General features: G+C 35.5%; 1 non-coding gene across 1 annotated transcript; it reads right to left on the bottom strand.

Annotated features, from left to right (window-relative positions):
- Window positions 1–8,796: 8,796 nt before the first annotated feature.
- Window positions 8,797–8,930, bottom strand: LOC113918058. Its single transcript, XR_003518433.1, has one exon. It is a non-coding gene; the product is annotated as a small nucleolar RNA SNORA70 (small nucleolar RNA).
- Window positions 8,931–16,159: the final 7,229 nt, after the last annotated feature.

Here is a 16,159-nt window from a genome sequence, read left to right as displayed (position 1 = left end):
CTAAGTACAAAAGGCATGAAAATATTTTCAAATATAAGTACTCAGAAATTCTATTTCAGGAAGATACAAAGCTGTAAAGTTCTGTATTAAATAACTGAAAATGTGCCCCTTTATATTGTAGATGACCTCATTGCCAGTGTGAAAAATATTAGTAATCTGTACTTTTGAAACACATTTATTTTTATTACTTTTCCTTTATCATGATAAGTGTAAAAATACCATTATAGATCACAAAGCTATAATAAATGTTAAAATGGATTCTATCTCAAGTTCAACCATGTCATAACAAAAATCCAAATAGAAAAATATGTCTTTAATAACAGTTTCTACCACAAATCTGAATATACCTAAATCTTAATTCTTACTTTGCTTTGCAGTTTTATATTAATTTGCATATCTGTTATTACTTGCTGGTATGCTTGAATGCTGCTACATTTTTATAAATTTTATCCTTCCTCATGCTCTTAATATGTATTTGTTGTATGCCATTTCCAGTGTCTCTTGTAAACAAGATATTTCAGTGTGACTTTTTCACTTAATGAATATTTTACATGAGTCAGTCAAACCATAAACATTCTTTTCTTTCCCAATCTGCTCCATGACATGAAAAATACTACAAAAGGTAAGTCTGCCAGAAGATAGCCGTCTTAATGAGTTGCAATTTTCAAGAAACAGTAATAATCATTAGACACAGATCCCTGGAAACCTAAGGCAACAACATTCACCTGAAAAATAACACAATTCAATTATAAAGAAAGTTTCTGTATGTAAAAGCATTAATTTCCCATTTTCATACTTTCCACTGCCATTTTGAAGTCATCATCACTTTATTGCACCTCTAGTTTTGCTGGCTTACCAAATGCAAACCTGCTTTCATAAGCACTAGCAACATCTGTAAAAATATGAATTACGAGTGCCCCAAGAGAGATATTGTTGTATCATTATAATTTTAATACAAACTACATGATGAGGCACTATTAGTACTATGATACGTAATGCTACATTTCTTTAAAGAGAAGTCATAAAATAAATAGAGGAAACATTGGCTCTTGATTGATATATCAAAGCAGTTGATAAGTTAGTAAACTTACTTTGGGTGGAGTAATATGGACAAAACAATCTAAAATTTAAAAGAATTTTATAGACATACAATAAGCTAAGCCAGAGGTTCAGCAATCCAATACAGGCTCCAAATGCATGTTTATCTCATCACTTAAAATGTTATGTGCTTTCATTTGACTACAGAAACCCAAGCATTTATGGGCATTTTAATTGATTTTAGGTTTAAGACATTTTCGCTGAAAGACTCTCAAGAGAAAAACATCTCATTTTGATAAGCAATCTCCCAGGCTTGCACTCACCCAGCATTACTCATTTACATACTGTACTGTACCCATATTATAGATAAAATGATCAACTTGAAATAACTGACTCTGTGCTGGCAGTAAAAGGCATGGTATAGGAGAATTTGGAAGACAGACTAGGTTTCTCCCATTTTACAGTAAGTTGGAGATTTGCACCTTATATTTGATGGTATGATTTTTATCCCCTCCACTCTAATTTTGTGTTTTTAAAAAACATTTATTTTCCTCAGTAAAATGACCAGGGCATTGAAAAAATAATAATAACTGGATTAGAGATGAGAGATTAAATTTAAAATCAAGATTAACTACTTCCATAGCGTGCAACAGTTAACCATTTAGAAAAATCCATGTCTAGGTTTATCTTGCTTGCTTGCTTGCTTATTTATTTATTTATTTATTTATTTATTTATAAGATTTTATTTATTTATTTGACAGAGAGAGACACGGTGAGAGAGGCAACACAAGCAGGGGGAGTGGGAGAGGGAGAAGCAGGCTTCCTGCAGAGCAGGGAGCCTGGTGTGGGGCTCAATCCCAGGACCCTGGGATCATGACCTGAGCCGAAGGCAGATGCTTAACGACTGAGCCACCCAGGCGCCCCTATCTTGCTTATTTACTACGTATTTGCATATTTGTGCAAATACAGCTGCAACATAGACCACATGGCTAAAAAAATATCCATTAGAGGAAAGCAAAGGGTAACATAAATCTTGACCCACCCTAACCAAACAGACCCAGAAAGGATTTTTCTCCAAACACTCTCAATATACTCCTTCAACCCTAATGGTACAGTGTAGCTTCTTTTATTTTTATTTTTTTTAAAAATTTATTTATTTGAGAGAGAGCCCTGGAAAGAGATCTACAAGGTAGGGGAGGGGCAGAGGGAGAGGGAGGGAGAGAATCTCATGCAGACTCCCTGTTGAGCGCAGAGCCCCAAGGCCCATCAGATCATGACCTGAGATGAAACCAAAAGTCAGACACTTAAAGGACTGAGGGATCCGGGTGGCTGGTGTAGCTTCTTTTAAATCAGAGCACATCACTTCTCATTTTACAAAGGAGAATGAATAATTAGGAAATGGAGATAAGTTTTATCTTTGAGTTTCTTAAATTGCTAACAGATATCTTCAGTTTTCATTCAATTTTAAGTTCTGTTCATGATGTGTCAAAGAAAAATTGCACCAGACAAGTTAAGCAGGCCAGGAAGACTCCATTCAAGACTGTTGCAATAGGGAAGAGAGATTGAACTCAATTCCTCCCAAACAAAAGACTGGAATGTTTTTGAGCACTTAGGGTGAGCTCAAGTAAAAGTACTAAAGGGATGGTGGTAGGGGGAGGTTGGTCATTGTGATTAGGCCTTCTTTGTTATTTATATTTATGGAAATTAGGCTCCTCTATTCAATACATGTGCGTGAATACACACACACACACACACACACACACTCTCTCTCTCTCTCTCATACACTCCCACACTCCCACATGCATGCACATGTGCACACACGTGTATAGTTTTCTTTGATGACTACATTTCAAAAGGATGGCTTCCAGGACCTTTAGAATGACATTCCTGGGTTGTAAACCTGGCAAGAGGCTGAAAGAATATTCACATCTCAACAGGGCAGAGAAAGAATTTATATTTGAAAGTTTTCTGAAGCATATGCTCTAAGGAAGGGGAGCTCAAGAAGCAATAGTTAGGAAGAAAACTGTCTAAAGTTTAGTCATGCTGAGGGGAATATTGTCTTGGTCAGAAGTCAAATATAGAAATTGGAATGTATTTTCTAGTATTCAGTGGTAGTTGTAGGGAATCTTATATGTGCATTTCTCTTTCATAAGAAAAATACCATTCAAATTCTGTAGTAGAATAGGTGCCATTGGTTCTACTGGTATAAACAATGCCTTTTTTATATAACAGAAGTCAGTTTACTTAACTATAAGGAGAGGGATAATAGTACCTTCATATGGTTGATTATCACTGGGATTAAATAAAAATATACGTAAAACTATTATGACAGTTCAAGATCATAGACTGTACTCTTTAGATACAGGATAGCTGTTAGATGTCACTAATGAGTATATTAGTCTCTAGATTCTGTTTGAAAATTATTATATGATTGAATATTATAGATTATTATGGGGAAAATATTTAGGTATTTTTGTTTGAAAGATCTATTAAAACCAACTTTTCTATTCACTATATATAGCCATTTGTAACTTCATTTTTATTTGGGATATTTTATTTGGGATATTTTACTTCATTCTAAGTGTCAAGTGCCTGTCTCTTTGTAATGTTTATACTGTGTTTTCCCAAGGCCCTGTAAGTCAAAGGAAATGACCAAGGCTGAGGGGAAAACCTAGTAATCTCTAAGGCTATAGAGCTTTTGAGGACACAAGGCCTTCATTCATCTTCCTTTTCTCTTGGCTACCTGATGGTTTCTGTGCTTTCCTCAACGACTAAAGCAAGCAGGTGTTGAGGTCCCTCGTTGCCACACTCTGCCCTTGCTATCTGGAGGTCCCAGGGTTATCTGCTGCTCCTGTGGCTTCCCTTCTCTAACCACTGCCGGTCTTGAGGCTTACACTTCTGACATCTCTGCTCTCCTTGATTACCTTAGCTACTGTCTCTTGACTCTTGCTACTGGTTTTACCTTTCATCTTACCATTTTCGTCTCCTATCCAGTGGTTATAAATTCATGTTGACTTCTCATTGGTGTTTTGTTTCTCTCAGTGTGGAGAATTCCTCTTTGCAATTTAAGATCGTTCCCTAGGAATGACATAAAAGAAGGTGTTTGCCTACTAGTTCATGTTCAAGGGAGCAAATATAGACTGTGGTTACCTGGAGTCAAAGAGCATGAGTATAAATCTTCTCCTTCAGAACCACCTCTGCTGTTCAATAATTAGGCCTCATGCAGACACATGATGTTGGTAAGACTAAGGCACAGAACCTCTAGCAGTCTTCTGATACCATTGCTCTGATACTCATAACTAAATATTCTGTCTGTTAATTTAATAGTCTAACCTCCTAAGAAATACAAAATCATTTGATCATTAACCACCATAAGGAGCACCTGTTTTAGATGGGTATGTTTGTTTTGTCTTGGCTCTGATTTCTGGTCCACTTAGCTCTATTCAAGAACAGAGATTTGGGACTGATGGCCAAGGAACAAGTTATTCTAGGAGCTGGCCTGTGGGTATGGCAGGACCTTTTTATGGAAGTCTTCTCCATGGTCGTCACAAAAGACAGAGAATGTAATTGGCTGGAAAACTATAGTAGCTCCATTAAAGGGTAAAATGTGGATGAAAGTAATTTGGGTAAAATTTTCAACCTCCTAACATAGAGTAACATGTAGAGGTTACAGACTAGCTCTTCCCATGAAAGGGCAAACTTCTCTAGCCTTCAGGTCTCTTCATTTAATGTTGCTACTGCCAGTGAAGCTGCTTGACTGGGGCAAGAATTATCAAATTTTTCAAGGAGCAACTTTTGTCATTCTCATAGCAGATTTTTCTGGATTTTCATCCTCTCCTGATTTTTTTCCAGGGAATATAACCTTTAGGCTACCTGCTAACCAATGTGAGGTACTAGATCAATCTCAACATGTTTGTGAGCATGCTTGCTGAAAATTTGAATCAATATGAGTTTTCCAGAATCACTTTTCTTTGTGTACCATGTTCCAGTTGAGTTCAGGGTCAATGCCTCCCTGAGTCCATTTCTGCATTCCTCCACTACAAAGGCTGCTCATGAGGCAATGAACAGTATCAGCATTCATAATGATACTCCCCATGTCCATAAAGCAGTTATCCAAAACAGAGCCCAGGTGGCTCAGCATCTTCTTCTCTCAGGTTGAGTTCCCTTATTATCCATAGCACTTCTGTTCCCTACTGTCCTGACTCCCTCTATTGAGCCTATTGCTTTCATTCCCTAAGAGCTTTAAGTTTCATTTTTTTTTCCACCATTCTAAAAAAAGACCTACAGGGTCCTACTGGAAAAAGAATTATTGTTTCTTTTCCTTGATAATTTAGTGCTCTTAAGATAGTAATGGGACTAAGGAACAGATTCTTTCTCACCATTTTTGTCCCATGACTTGGTTTTTATGGTACTTGAACATAATTACTATGCTAATTCACAAATATTATTACAGCCAAATCTTGAAAGCACTGTAAGCTTGGCTTTATTTATTAACAATCAAGATCAGCTAAAAGATGGGGAGAGCTGGGACCTGAACTCACTTCTGTTCCCATATTGCACGTTCTTCCCATGATATGATGGAAGTTCTTTTACAGTAATACTCTTACAACACTGTTGAGCACTGGAAGGGTAGGAGGTTATTTTTAAAAATTCCCATTCTTCTAACTATTAGCTATGCAGTATTTTCTCCACTTTTTCTTTACAAAAGTATCAAAGCAGAAAAGTTTCAGCTACCATCCATATATCCACCTAGATGTTGACATTGATATTTTACCATACATTCTTCTATCATCTAGTAAATTTTAGCTATGCAATTTTAACAGGCTGTTTTTTTCTTATTGTAGTACAGCTTCCCAGTCTGCAAAATGGGAATATATAATACCTATCTCATAGTTTTGTTTGATAATTACCTAGGACAACATTTATAATTGATCAGCAAAACTCCTGGAATAGGATGAATCATAATTTCAGTGAAAATGTTCTCCCCATGAGCAGTTTTCTTTCCAGTAAAGGGAAAAGGATCCATCCAGGAAAAAAGCTGCAAGTAGTTACATTCATCAAATACAGAACTTTCCCAATAGACAATGATTCTATTTTGAATGACTTTTTATTCCCTTCAGATTCTTTGGGTTAACAAAAAACTCATTTTAACTTCCTGATCTCAAAATATACAAAGTGCACTAACTCTATCCCAGCCATCAAGAATCCTCTGACTCCATGGTGAATATTCGGAGATGTTGAGTCTTACAGTACCATAAGGTTCTGGTCAGATTTGGATGTTGGATATACTGGCTCTTAAAATCAGTGTTTCATCAGGCCAGATGGTAAATAAGTTTTTCTTACCCTGACTAATGGTATTATTTCCTCTCCCACAGAGCCACTAGAGATATCGCATCTAAAAACATTCATTTAGGATAACCTTCACTTTTAAAGTTATTTGTTAGTGCATTTTGTAGGGATAAAGGACAGTCAAGGCCTCAAAGCTGAGATTACCTTAAGGTACACTAAGGTGACACTGATTAGAGAAGTGTATTTAAAAGTTTGTAAAGAATGAAAAAGACTAGTAGCAAAGCAAGACAGACCCAAGTTAATCCAGAATAATGATTTATTTTCTTAGATAACAGATTGAAATGTGATTACTTAGATTGTGTTATATAGCTAAGAAGGGGGAAAAGTTCCTTGATCTATATCCATCTTTACAATTCTGATTTGGAGAAATTACCTGAAAGAATAGGGGTTGAAAAATAAAAAGTCAATTAGGACCACACTTGACACCATTGGTCTTGAAAAAAAACATATCAGAAAATCTCTTGAGTCTCACCTCTAGCCCTGAACTCTATGGACTTTGATTTTCTCATCTGTAAAATTAAAATGTTGATAAAGTACTGTCTCCAATTTGATTACCAGTTTTGAAACTACATGGAGGAAGAATTGAAACCATAAACAGAAATATATCAGAAGACTTTGATTAATGGAAGAATATACTATTTTCTCCTATTTTATAGGCAATATTAACAAAAATTTATTGGGTGTAGAGAAACCAATAGAACAGCAGTAGTTTGTAGAGCAACAGCTATTATTATGCTATGTTAGTGGGCATGTAAATTTGTATAATTTGCCCGGCAGAATTTCAATGTTGGTAATAAGTTAAAACAGGAAATTGCATATGACTCATATGCCCAAAGAAAAGGAGTTGCATGGGCCTTCCGTGCGTGTTTTTATGCCCATTTATTTGCAGAGCATACATCTGAAAAGATGCATATGGAACAGTTACCTGTGGCTATTCAAAGAAAGTATTATAAAGAAGTAATGATAGAAGATACAAGGGTTTTCACATTCATTTAGGAAAACCTTTACTTGTAAAGTATTCTGCTGTTAGTTTGAACTTTAATATATTTTGTAGGAATAAAGGGCAGCAAAGCATCTTAAAACATGTTAAGGCAAGTGAATTGAAAAAATTCCTTTTTATTATGAGACATTATGAGAATGCCAGTTAACATGGTGAACTAAGCATTTTAATAGAAAAATTTGTACTTTCACTTCAAACAATAAAATAGAATGTCTAGATTGAACAAATGTGCTTGAAATCTTCAAAGATGTAAATTAAAGAATAGAAATCATCTAGCAATAACAGTATAGCATGAAAGAAAATAAATGGGTTTATTTTAAAGATACAAAAATTCTAGTTATTAAAATTGAATAAATGGGCAAGAATAATGGTCAACTAGTTACAATTTAAATGGGGAATTTGTGAAACGAAGATACAACTGAAAAAAGTTATTAATTCTGTAGCTGAGAGAAAAAAACATGGAAGAGAAAATCAGAATATTTGGAAGGATGGAATGAAATGGTATCACAATAGGAAAGAATGGAAGAAGTTAATATAAGAGATAATTACTGAGAAACATTCAGTATTACATACAATCAAGAATCCTCAGAATAATGTCACAAAAGAGTCCCCAAAAGGATAAGTCAAAATAAACACATAATGAGACACAACACAGTAAGATTGCAAAGCATTTGAGAGGGTATAATTCTGACCTAGTGATAGTGAAAGATCTCTTTAAAAAGACCACCCCAAATAAACTATAAGGATAAACATGGATGGATCTAACTACCTTAAAATTTGTGTTTAACAAAAGTCTCATCGGTAGTTGACAAATTGGAAGAAGTAATTTTCCTTCACTAAACTTGACAATAGATTAACATCTAGAATACACAAAGCACTTGTGGACACCAACAACAAAAGCCAAAAAAAAAAAAAGAGGCAGTAATATATGGTCAAATGATGTAATTTGCCAATTGTAAAAGATAAGATTGATTGATTGATTGATTTGTGACAGGAAGTAGGTTTTATTGGTGGGCATGAATAGGGAGGGGTCAGTGCCGAGAGTCTCATGAGTGTAGAGCCCTCCATTTGTCCAAGGGGACACGATTAGGGATGTATTTGACCCCACAGCCATCTGGGATAAGCCGCTTTTCAGCCACCATGTCTTCAAATTCATCCGCATTAAACTTAGTAAAGCCCCACTTCTTGGAGATGTGGATCTTCTGGAGGCCAGGGAACTTGAACTTGGCCCTGCATAGGGCCTCAATCACATGTTCCTTGTTCTGCAGCTTGGTACTGGTGGACATGATGACTTGGCCAATGTGGACCCTGGCTACCGTGCCCTGGGGCTTTCCAAAGGCACCCCGCATACCTATCTGCAGCCTAGATTGGAGATAGCATGAGGTCAGACCTCAATATCTACTGGAAAGGGCTGTCTCCAAGGTCCCTTAGGGCAACCCATACAATCAACAGGTTGCATACACTACCAAGGAGGCTACTGTTTGCAGCCATGGCACACTGGGCCCCCATGGACAGAGAGCACAGTTGGCTTAATTGGCTGCAGAGTAAAAGATAAGATTTAAAGATTAAGATACGAGAGGAATCAGAGAAAAGCAGATTATGTAATGAGATATTTCTTTTTATATCAAGAAAATTTTTCGGAGGATGCATAAAAATATACAGAGGAAAACACTTCTTGATGCTGCTGGCAAAGAACAATATTAGAAGCCATTCGTGAATGCAATCTGGTAGTACTGAAGGATAATAATATTTGCATATCCTATCAGACTATCACATTTGCTGGCATATTTTCCCAGACAAAATTTTTTCACATATTCAAAAGCAACATTAATATGTTGTTAATCTCCGTCTCTTTTTATCTTCACAGGGAACTGGTGGCAGGTATGGGCCACGATTAGGGAAATGTATTAAAAAGAAGAAGAGAAATTGTGCTATGAGTGTACTACATAGTAAGTGGGTACAATAAAATACAACAAAATGAGCAGATCATGAAAATAATTTTCAGTATAAAACATAATGAAATTTAGATCTTGCCACTATCAAAATCACACACACACAAATCTATGCAAGCATACATAAAAATTATATAAAATTTTATTAGAGAACATATCTATGAGAAAGAGAAAGTTAAGGCACTGTTCTGTTTTCTTGTGTATAAATCATGCTTTATTGTTTCCTTGCATTTCTCATCAGATTTGTTGAAAACTGGACATTTTTAAAAGTATAAAATTTAAAAAATTGGCAAACAGATTGTCCCTCCTCTTGAGGGTTTGTTGTTGCTGCTGCTTGTAGATGTTGTTTAGTTAGTAACCTTAATGAACTAATTTTGTAAGGCCTGTATTTTTGGTTGTGTGGCGCCACTGAAGTCTCTGTTCCATTAGCTTGGTGCTTGGCTAGCAGATGGGCAGAAATTTCCTTAAATGCTTGGGAGCAAAAAATAACTTTAAGCTTTTAAAGATGGTCTCTGTATTTATTGGACTATGCCTTTGAAGCACAGCTTAGCCTCTGCTTCCTGTGTGTACAAAGTCTAAGTTATCAGTCAGAAATAGAAGGTTAGGGCATTTTCAGGTATTTCCTGAGCATGTGTACAGGAGCCTGTGGCTTTCTAGTTTTCCAGGAATGTGTTGGAGCTTTTAAAAACTTACTCTCCCAAAACATCATTTTGTCAGCTTTCCTCTGCAACATTTTGGTTAGTCTCTTGTTTTCCCCAACAGTGATCCATTGCCCTAGGCAGTAGTGACTAACACGTTTGCCTCTAAAGGTTTTAGACAAATGCCCCCTTAGTAGCTACTCCAGCACTCAGAATGTTCTGAAAGGCCAAAGACAAGCCCTTTGGACATCCTCCACAGAGGCAGCACATAGGTCAAAATACACAAGCACAGTGCCTTGCAAATGAGGCCATTCTGCAACTTTGGATACTAGTACTTGTACTAGGAAAGTGGTTATTACTTTCAAGGCAACCCTTGAGCTGGGAAGGGAGGAATGGAACTAGGGTAGGTTAAATACCACAGAGTTCTTTATTCTTATTGAGATTCAGCCACATTTTCTTGATTATGAATTTCTCTGGTTGCTGTAAGATTTTCTTCCTATAAGGCACCTTCCTATAAGTTTCCAGAGTTCCAAAAAATTGATTCCAATAGCTTTTGCCAGTTTATTTGTTGCTTTTTTGGAGGTATAGACTTTTGGTACTTTTTACTCTGCCATTTTCACTGATGTCCAGAGCCATAGCATTTATTTTATTTTATTTTTTTAAAGATTTATTTATTTATTTGACAGAGAAAGAGAGAGAGCACAAGCAGGCGGAGTAGGGGTTAGAGGAAGAGGGAGAAGCAGGCTTCCTGCTGAGCAGAGAGCCTGATGCGGAGCTCAATCCCAGGGACCCTGGGATCATGACCTGAGCTGAAGGCAGTTAGTTGCTTAAGCAACTAAGCCACCCAGGCGCCCCAGAGAGCCATAACATTTAAAAACATGAAGAAAGCAGTTGAGTTATTTTCTGAATATATTTTTTAATATGAAGAAATTGAAATTAGAAATTAAAAATTTAAACAAGTATGCTTTGGCATGAATAAGCAGAATGTTTCAGATATAGACGTGTCTGAACATAGCATATAATCTAATCCATATTTGACATTATTAAAACATGACTAGCTAGAAGCTAAACTTCAGTAAGTTTTTTTTTGTTGTTGTTGTTGTTTTTGTTTTAAATAATCTCTACACCCTGTATGGGGCTTTAACTCAGGACTCAGAGATTAAGAGTCAAATGCTGTGCTGACTCAGCCAACTGGGTGCCCTGCTATTTCTTCATTTTTCTCCACCTCAAGCCTGGTTCTGTTTATTTATTTAATGACAAGGTTGAAAACACTGGCTTCAGTTTTGCATTATCTTTCTTCATATTCTATAGTTCATAAACTGTCAGTAAATTGTCAGGACCCCATTTCTAAACACCATCACCCAATTTAGATTCTCATCTTCTCCAAACAAATCCATTGCAATTGGTTCCTGGCTAAAGGTTCTGCCTCCAGAGTCTTCTCCACCTAAGGCTCCAAAAGTAAATTTTTTATCCCATTGCCATATTACCCAAATTCTATAAGACAACAAAATAAATTTAATTGCTGTTCCTCAAATAATGTGTCTGCTTCTACATATACCTTAAGTGTCCTCTTCACTAGTAACATCTAAATTATTTCTGTCAGTCATCCAATTACAAATACCACTAATGTAGGGGAGCTTTTCCTTCTACACAAAGCCTTTTCACCTGTATACTGGATATTTTTACTAGCAATACTTTATCCTAGGCATTATTTTATTGTACTTTTTAGATATATATACACTTTACTTCCTTGAAAATTTTCTGAGGGCAGAGATTAGCCTTTCCATCTTTGTATCTATCCATTAGCTTTCTAAGTGTTTTGCATAAATTTGACACTCAGAAAATATCTGTTGAGCTGAATTAAAACTGTAATGTAAATTGCTTATCAGAGGTTGGCGACATGTCATTCATTAAATAGATCATATTTCATATATGTACAGACCATATGCTCTAATAATCATAAATATCTCCAACTATTGTTCTCTTGCTGCAATAAAAGAGGCAATTAACAGTTATTTTAGAGAAGTGTTAAATACTTCTCTGTATAGAAGTGCCAAAGAACTCTCCAGTGAGCAACTCTACAATATAAGCTGAAAAATGTAGCAATTGTTCTTTTTACTTTATTCAAAAGAGAGCTCATATTTATAGATTAGCTAACTATGATTTCATAGAAATCTTCATAAATATTTGCATACTTTGAGTCTAAAATATGGCTCCTTATAAAAGATCGTTAAATAAGTGATATTATAATTGAAATTTTATTTACTCTACAGTCAAGGTTATTTTGTGACTTTTCCCTGCTTCCCAAATCATAATAAGCAGATATTTGTCTCCTTGCTTTTAGTCAAATGGTTGTTAATGGGCTTTGAGGGAATATTTTCCTTCACATTCCTTGACTGAGTTTTTGTTAGGCTGTGAGCCAAGCCATTCTTACCTCTTTAATATTCTTAGTAATTACTTCACACAGTGCTATTATTGCTCATTCTCCTCTACATTTGGATTAAGGAACAGACACAGATTAATTACCTCCAATTTTATTTGTCAGGTTTCATCACTAATACAAAACACATTACTATTCTTGGAGAATGGGTCATTTTTAAAGGGCTCTCCCTGTAGTATTCTTACTGTGTATGCTTTGCTAAGACTCGTCACTTCTGTGGTTCTTTCTGCACTGAATGGACCAGAAATCTCAGTCTCTGGTGACAGTTCCCTTCTGTCCTGATTGTGTAATATTATCCTAACTTTTATCATCACCCTTTGAACCTTCTTAAGAATTTTTATAGCTCTTATGCTAGTCATTTGATTCTCAGCACACCCAGTGAGGGGCATGCAATGAATATGATCATCCCCTTTTACATATGAGAAAACTGAAACCCAGAAAGATTTAAATGAATTATTTAAGTTTAGTGGCAGAAGCCATTTCTCCTGACTACTAGCTCTTTTCTATTTCTATAATGTTTTGCTGCAGTCCTTGGTTGATTTTAATCTTCCTGGGGAAAAAAGGTATCCTGTCTTGTATGTAGTTGTTTTTAGATGCTATCTCAAAGATATGTTGGAAAACAAATGATGCTCATTTGAGCAATTTTGAGAACCCCCCCAAAAAATATCTTTTAAGCATGTATAGTTTCTATTTCGTATGTTTTTTTTCTTTAAGGGCTAGAACCATTATACTAAAATATTACTATTTTTTTATTAGTCTTTTAATCACCAAATTTGAATGAGCTGTTTGGTGAAGCACATGTCTATCAAAAATAACACCAAGAATGTTGAGGAATTATTGAAAAAGTTGGCCTATAGCATGATCTGTATGGGAAATACCCGTTCCTTATCCCCCAACCGACTTCTAATGAACTTTCAGTAAATTATTTATTTTTAACTTCAAGGCAAGGTATAGACAAAACTGTGAAATGAGCAAAGGTCATATGTGGTATTTAAATCACTTGAATGGTAACCTTTTGATCCCACTTTCTGGCATCTTGACCTACCTAAGTATACATTAATACTGGTAAATACATGTTTTAAAGACTTTTATGATTTATTTCCATTCTAGTATTCTGATATATAGATTAATATTATAGTTATATAATCTAAGTAATGATGAATTCTGAGGAATTTAGTTCTAGGGTAAAACAGTTCAATTGTAGATCATATGCTGATATACAGGGAACCTTGCCTTACTTTGATACCATGCATGCAGCTTCCTTCCCATGGGAATAATCTTGCTAGAAGATGCAAGTGGAGGAAAATAAAAGGAAGGAGGTACTTCCAAGTATCAAAGAATAAATGGCTAGTAATTAATATAATTTTTAATCTCATGGATATTTAATCTCTCATGCAGGGCTTAACAAATTAGAGTTAAATTTTTAGGCATAATATTTCGTCAGATAAACCTCAACTCAGGTTAATGAGGTTCCATAAACAATCCCCAACCAGAGAACAGATTGGAATTTAGTAATACTGCTGTATTTTTAAAATTTTCTCATCACCTTCTCATCATGTTGAAATGTTCTTGATCCACACTTTTTCCTTTTTATGGGAGTTTGATGGTGTAGTCAATAGCAATATCATCACAAATGTTTTTTTTTTTTTTGTGGGAAGAGACAGCTGTGTTCACCTACAAGTAGTATGTACCATGAAGAACTTAACTTAACCAGATGCAATCTAATTAAGACCTTATAAGATGTCTTCCCCCCATACACACACATTTCAGAGCTTAGTAAAAACAAACTAACTGCAGAAATTTTACATGCTTACCCTTATTCTCAAGTCAATATTTTTATAAAATTTTAAGCAAAAGGATTTATTTATTACAGATTTAAAAAACAAAGAAGGACTCATTTCCCGTAAAGATTCTCTTTTACTTTCTAGGCTCTTGTTTAAACAAAAATTCTGTCCTTTTTAAATTCATTCCTTCTAGATATCTTCTTTTGGGGACACCAAGGTTATTGGACATTGCTATCATGATGCATGATACTCTCCATCACACACCATCACCATCATGATCTGTTCGACAAAGGCATAACTTCTAAATGATGGCCTATTGCTTTTCCAGGGAACTTATCTATCATCACACTAAGACATACATACTGTGTTTCCATCTAGATGATTCTAGTCACTTGGCTATTTACCTATTTGTCAGTTGGTTTTCATTTGACTACAGCCCCCTTTCCATTTATTTATTCTCTGCTCTTTATTGCAGGGACTGGAAGCTTGCAAATTACATTCCCAAATCCCTTGCCAGCTGGCCTCCTATGAGGCTTGTTAAGATGAGGCATGTCATAAAGAAAAAGAGTCCATTGTTTTTTTTCTGAAGTGGCAATCCCATCTGAGGATTTGAATACTTGCTGTTCAGCACCTCTTCAGTAATTCCAGCTTTGGTCATGTAGTAACTTCAGTTACCCTGCAGTTAGTTCAGACTTGGTACTACTCTAGGAGTTGAAATGATCTCCTTCTTCCTAAGTTTCATTTCTTATCTTAAGTGCTCTTCAAGAACCCTCTTTTTCCTTTTATCACTTCATTTACTTTGGCATATGTGTAGCAAATTACCTGCACTAAATCTTTCTCTGTTAGCAATATCTAGAAATCTTTGTATTTTCTCAGGTTGACTCTGACTGATACTGTACTTATTATGGGAAGTACTCCCAAGCAATTGGTCTTTACAGATGGAAAATTGGGATGGGTTTCATGAATTGGCTAGGCTTGAACATGATAATAATCTCATTGTTTAGTGGAATATGGGATAATATAAATGTATGCAGTAACAGAACACTTATTTAGTTAATTATTTTTGCTTAGGATGGGGTGCATTTGAAGATAAGGCTTTGAGATATCAGTTACTGCTGCAGTTTTGACTTCTTGGTAAGAAAGATATTACAAAGACTCAGCTTAATAGCAATTTCTGATTAAGTTTAGGGGAAAAATGGACAAGCACAGGCTTTAAAATTTTAGCAAAAATCACAGAATGAGAACAACTAACCTTCCATGATTATGCTACAACTGTTTTGTCTCATTATATGATAGTTGCAGCTAAAATTCAAACCTAAATTCAATTTTGCATGACGGAGAATGAAAATGTAAGTTGAGTCATGAGCTTATTGATCTTATGTAAAATTAAGAAATTGATGGGAAAGAAATGGGACCCTGAGAATTGTAATGAGGACATATGTGAAGACTCAGATAAATCTCTGAAACTGGAGCACCTAAATCCCCTTGAGCCTCCACAACTAAGGAACACGGGTCCTTCCCCATGTTAGGACACTGGCCTTCCTTTGTTTGAAGACCCTATCATGATATCAGCTGCAGGTTCACATTTCAAAAGCATGCACATTTGCATCAACATTCCCCCTAACTACCTTTCATCCAGGCTCAAAATTAGGTTTATATTTCATCATGCTTGATGTAGGGAGACAAACATAGAGTCTTAACTAGGAAGAGAGAACTTATACCCCAAAATATTTGTTAATTGTTACTTTATTTCAGCATAAAGCTGGTATATATTTTAGGAAGTAAATATTTAGGGTTTTAGATCAGGGTCAGGAAACTGAATCATGTAGGCCCATCTGTTTTTGTAAATAAAGATTTTTTTTTAATTTAAATTCCACTTAGCTCACATACAGTGTAATATTAGTTTCAGGTATAGGATTTAGTGTTTAATCACTTACATACAACACCCAGTGCTCATC

This window comes from Zalophus californianus, chromosome 8, assembly GCF_009762305.2.
Source record: "Zalophus californianus isolate mZalCal1 chromosome 8, mZalCal1.pri.v2, whole genome shotgun sequence".
In the NCBI taxonomy this organism is placed as follows: Eukaryota; Metazoa; Chordata; class Mammalia; order Carnivora; family Otariidae; genus Zalophus; species Zalophus californianus.
Note: the sequence above shows the minus strand (reverse complement) of the source record. Positions and strands in the feature narration are given on the sequence as shown.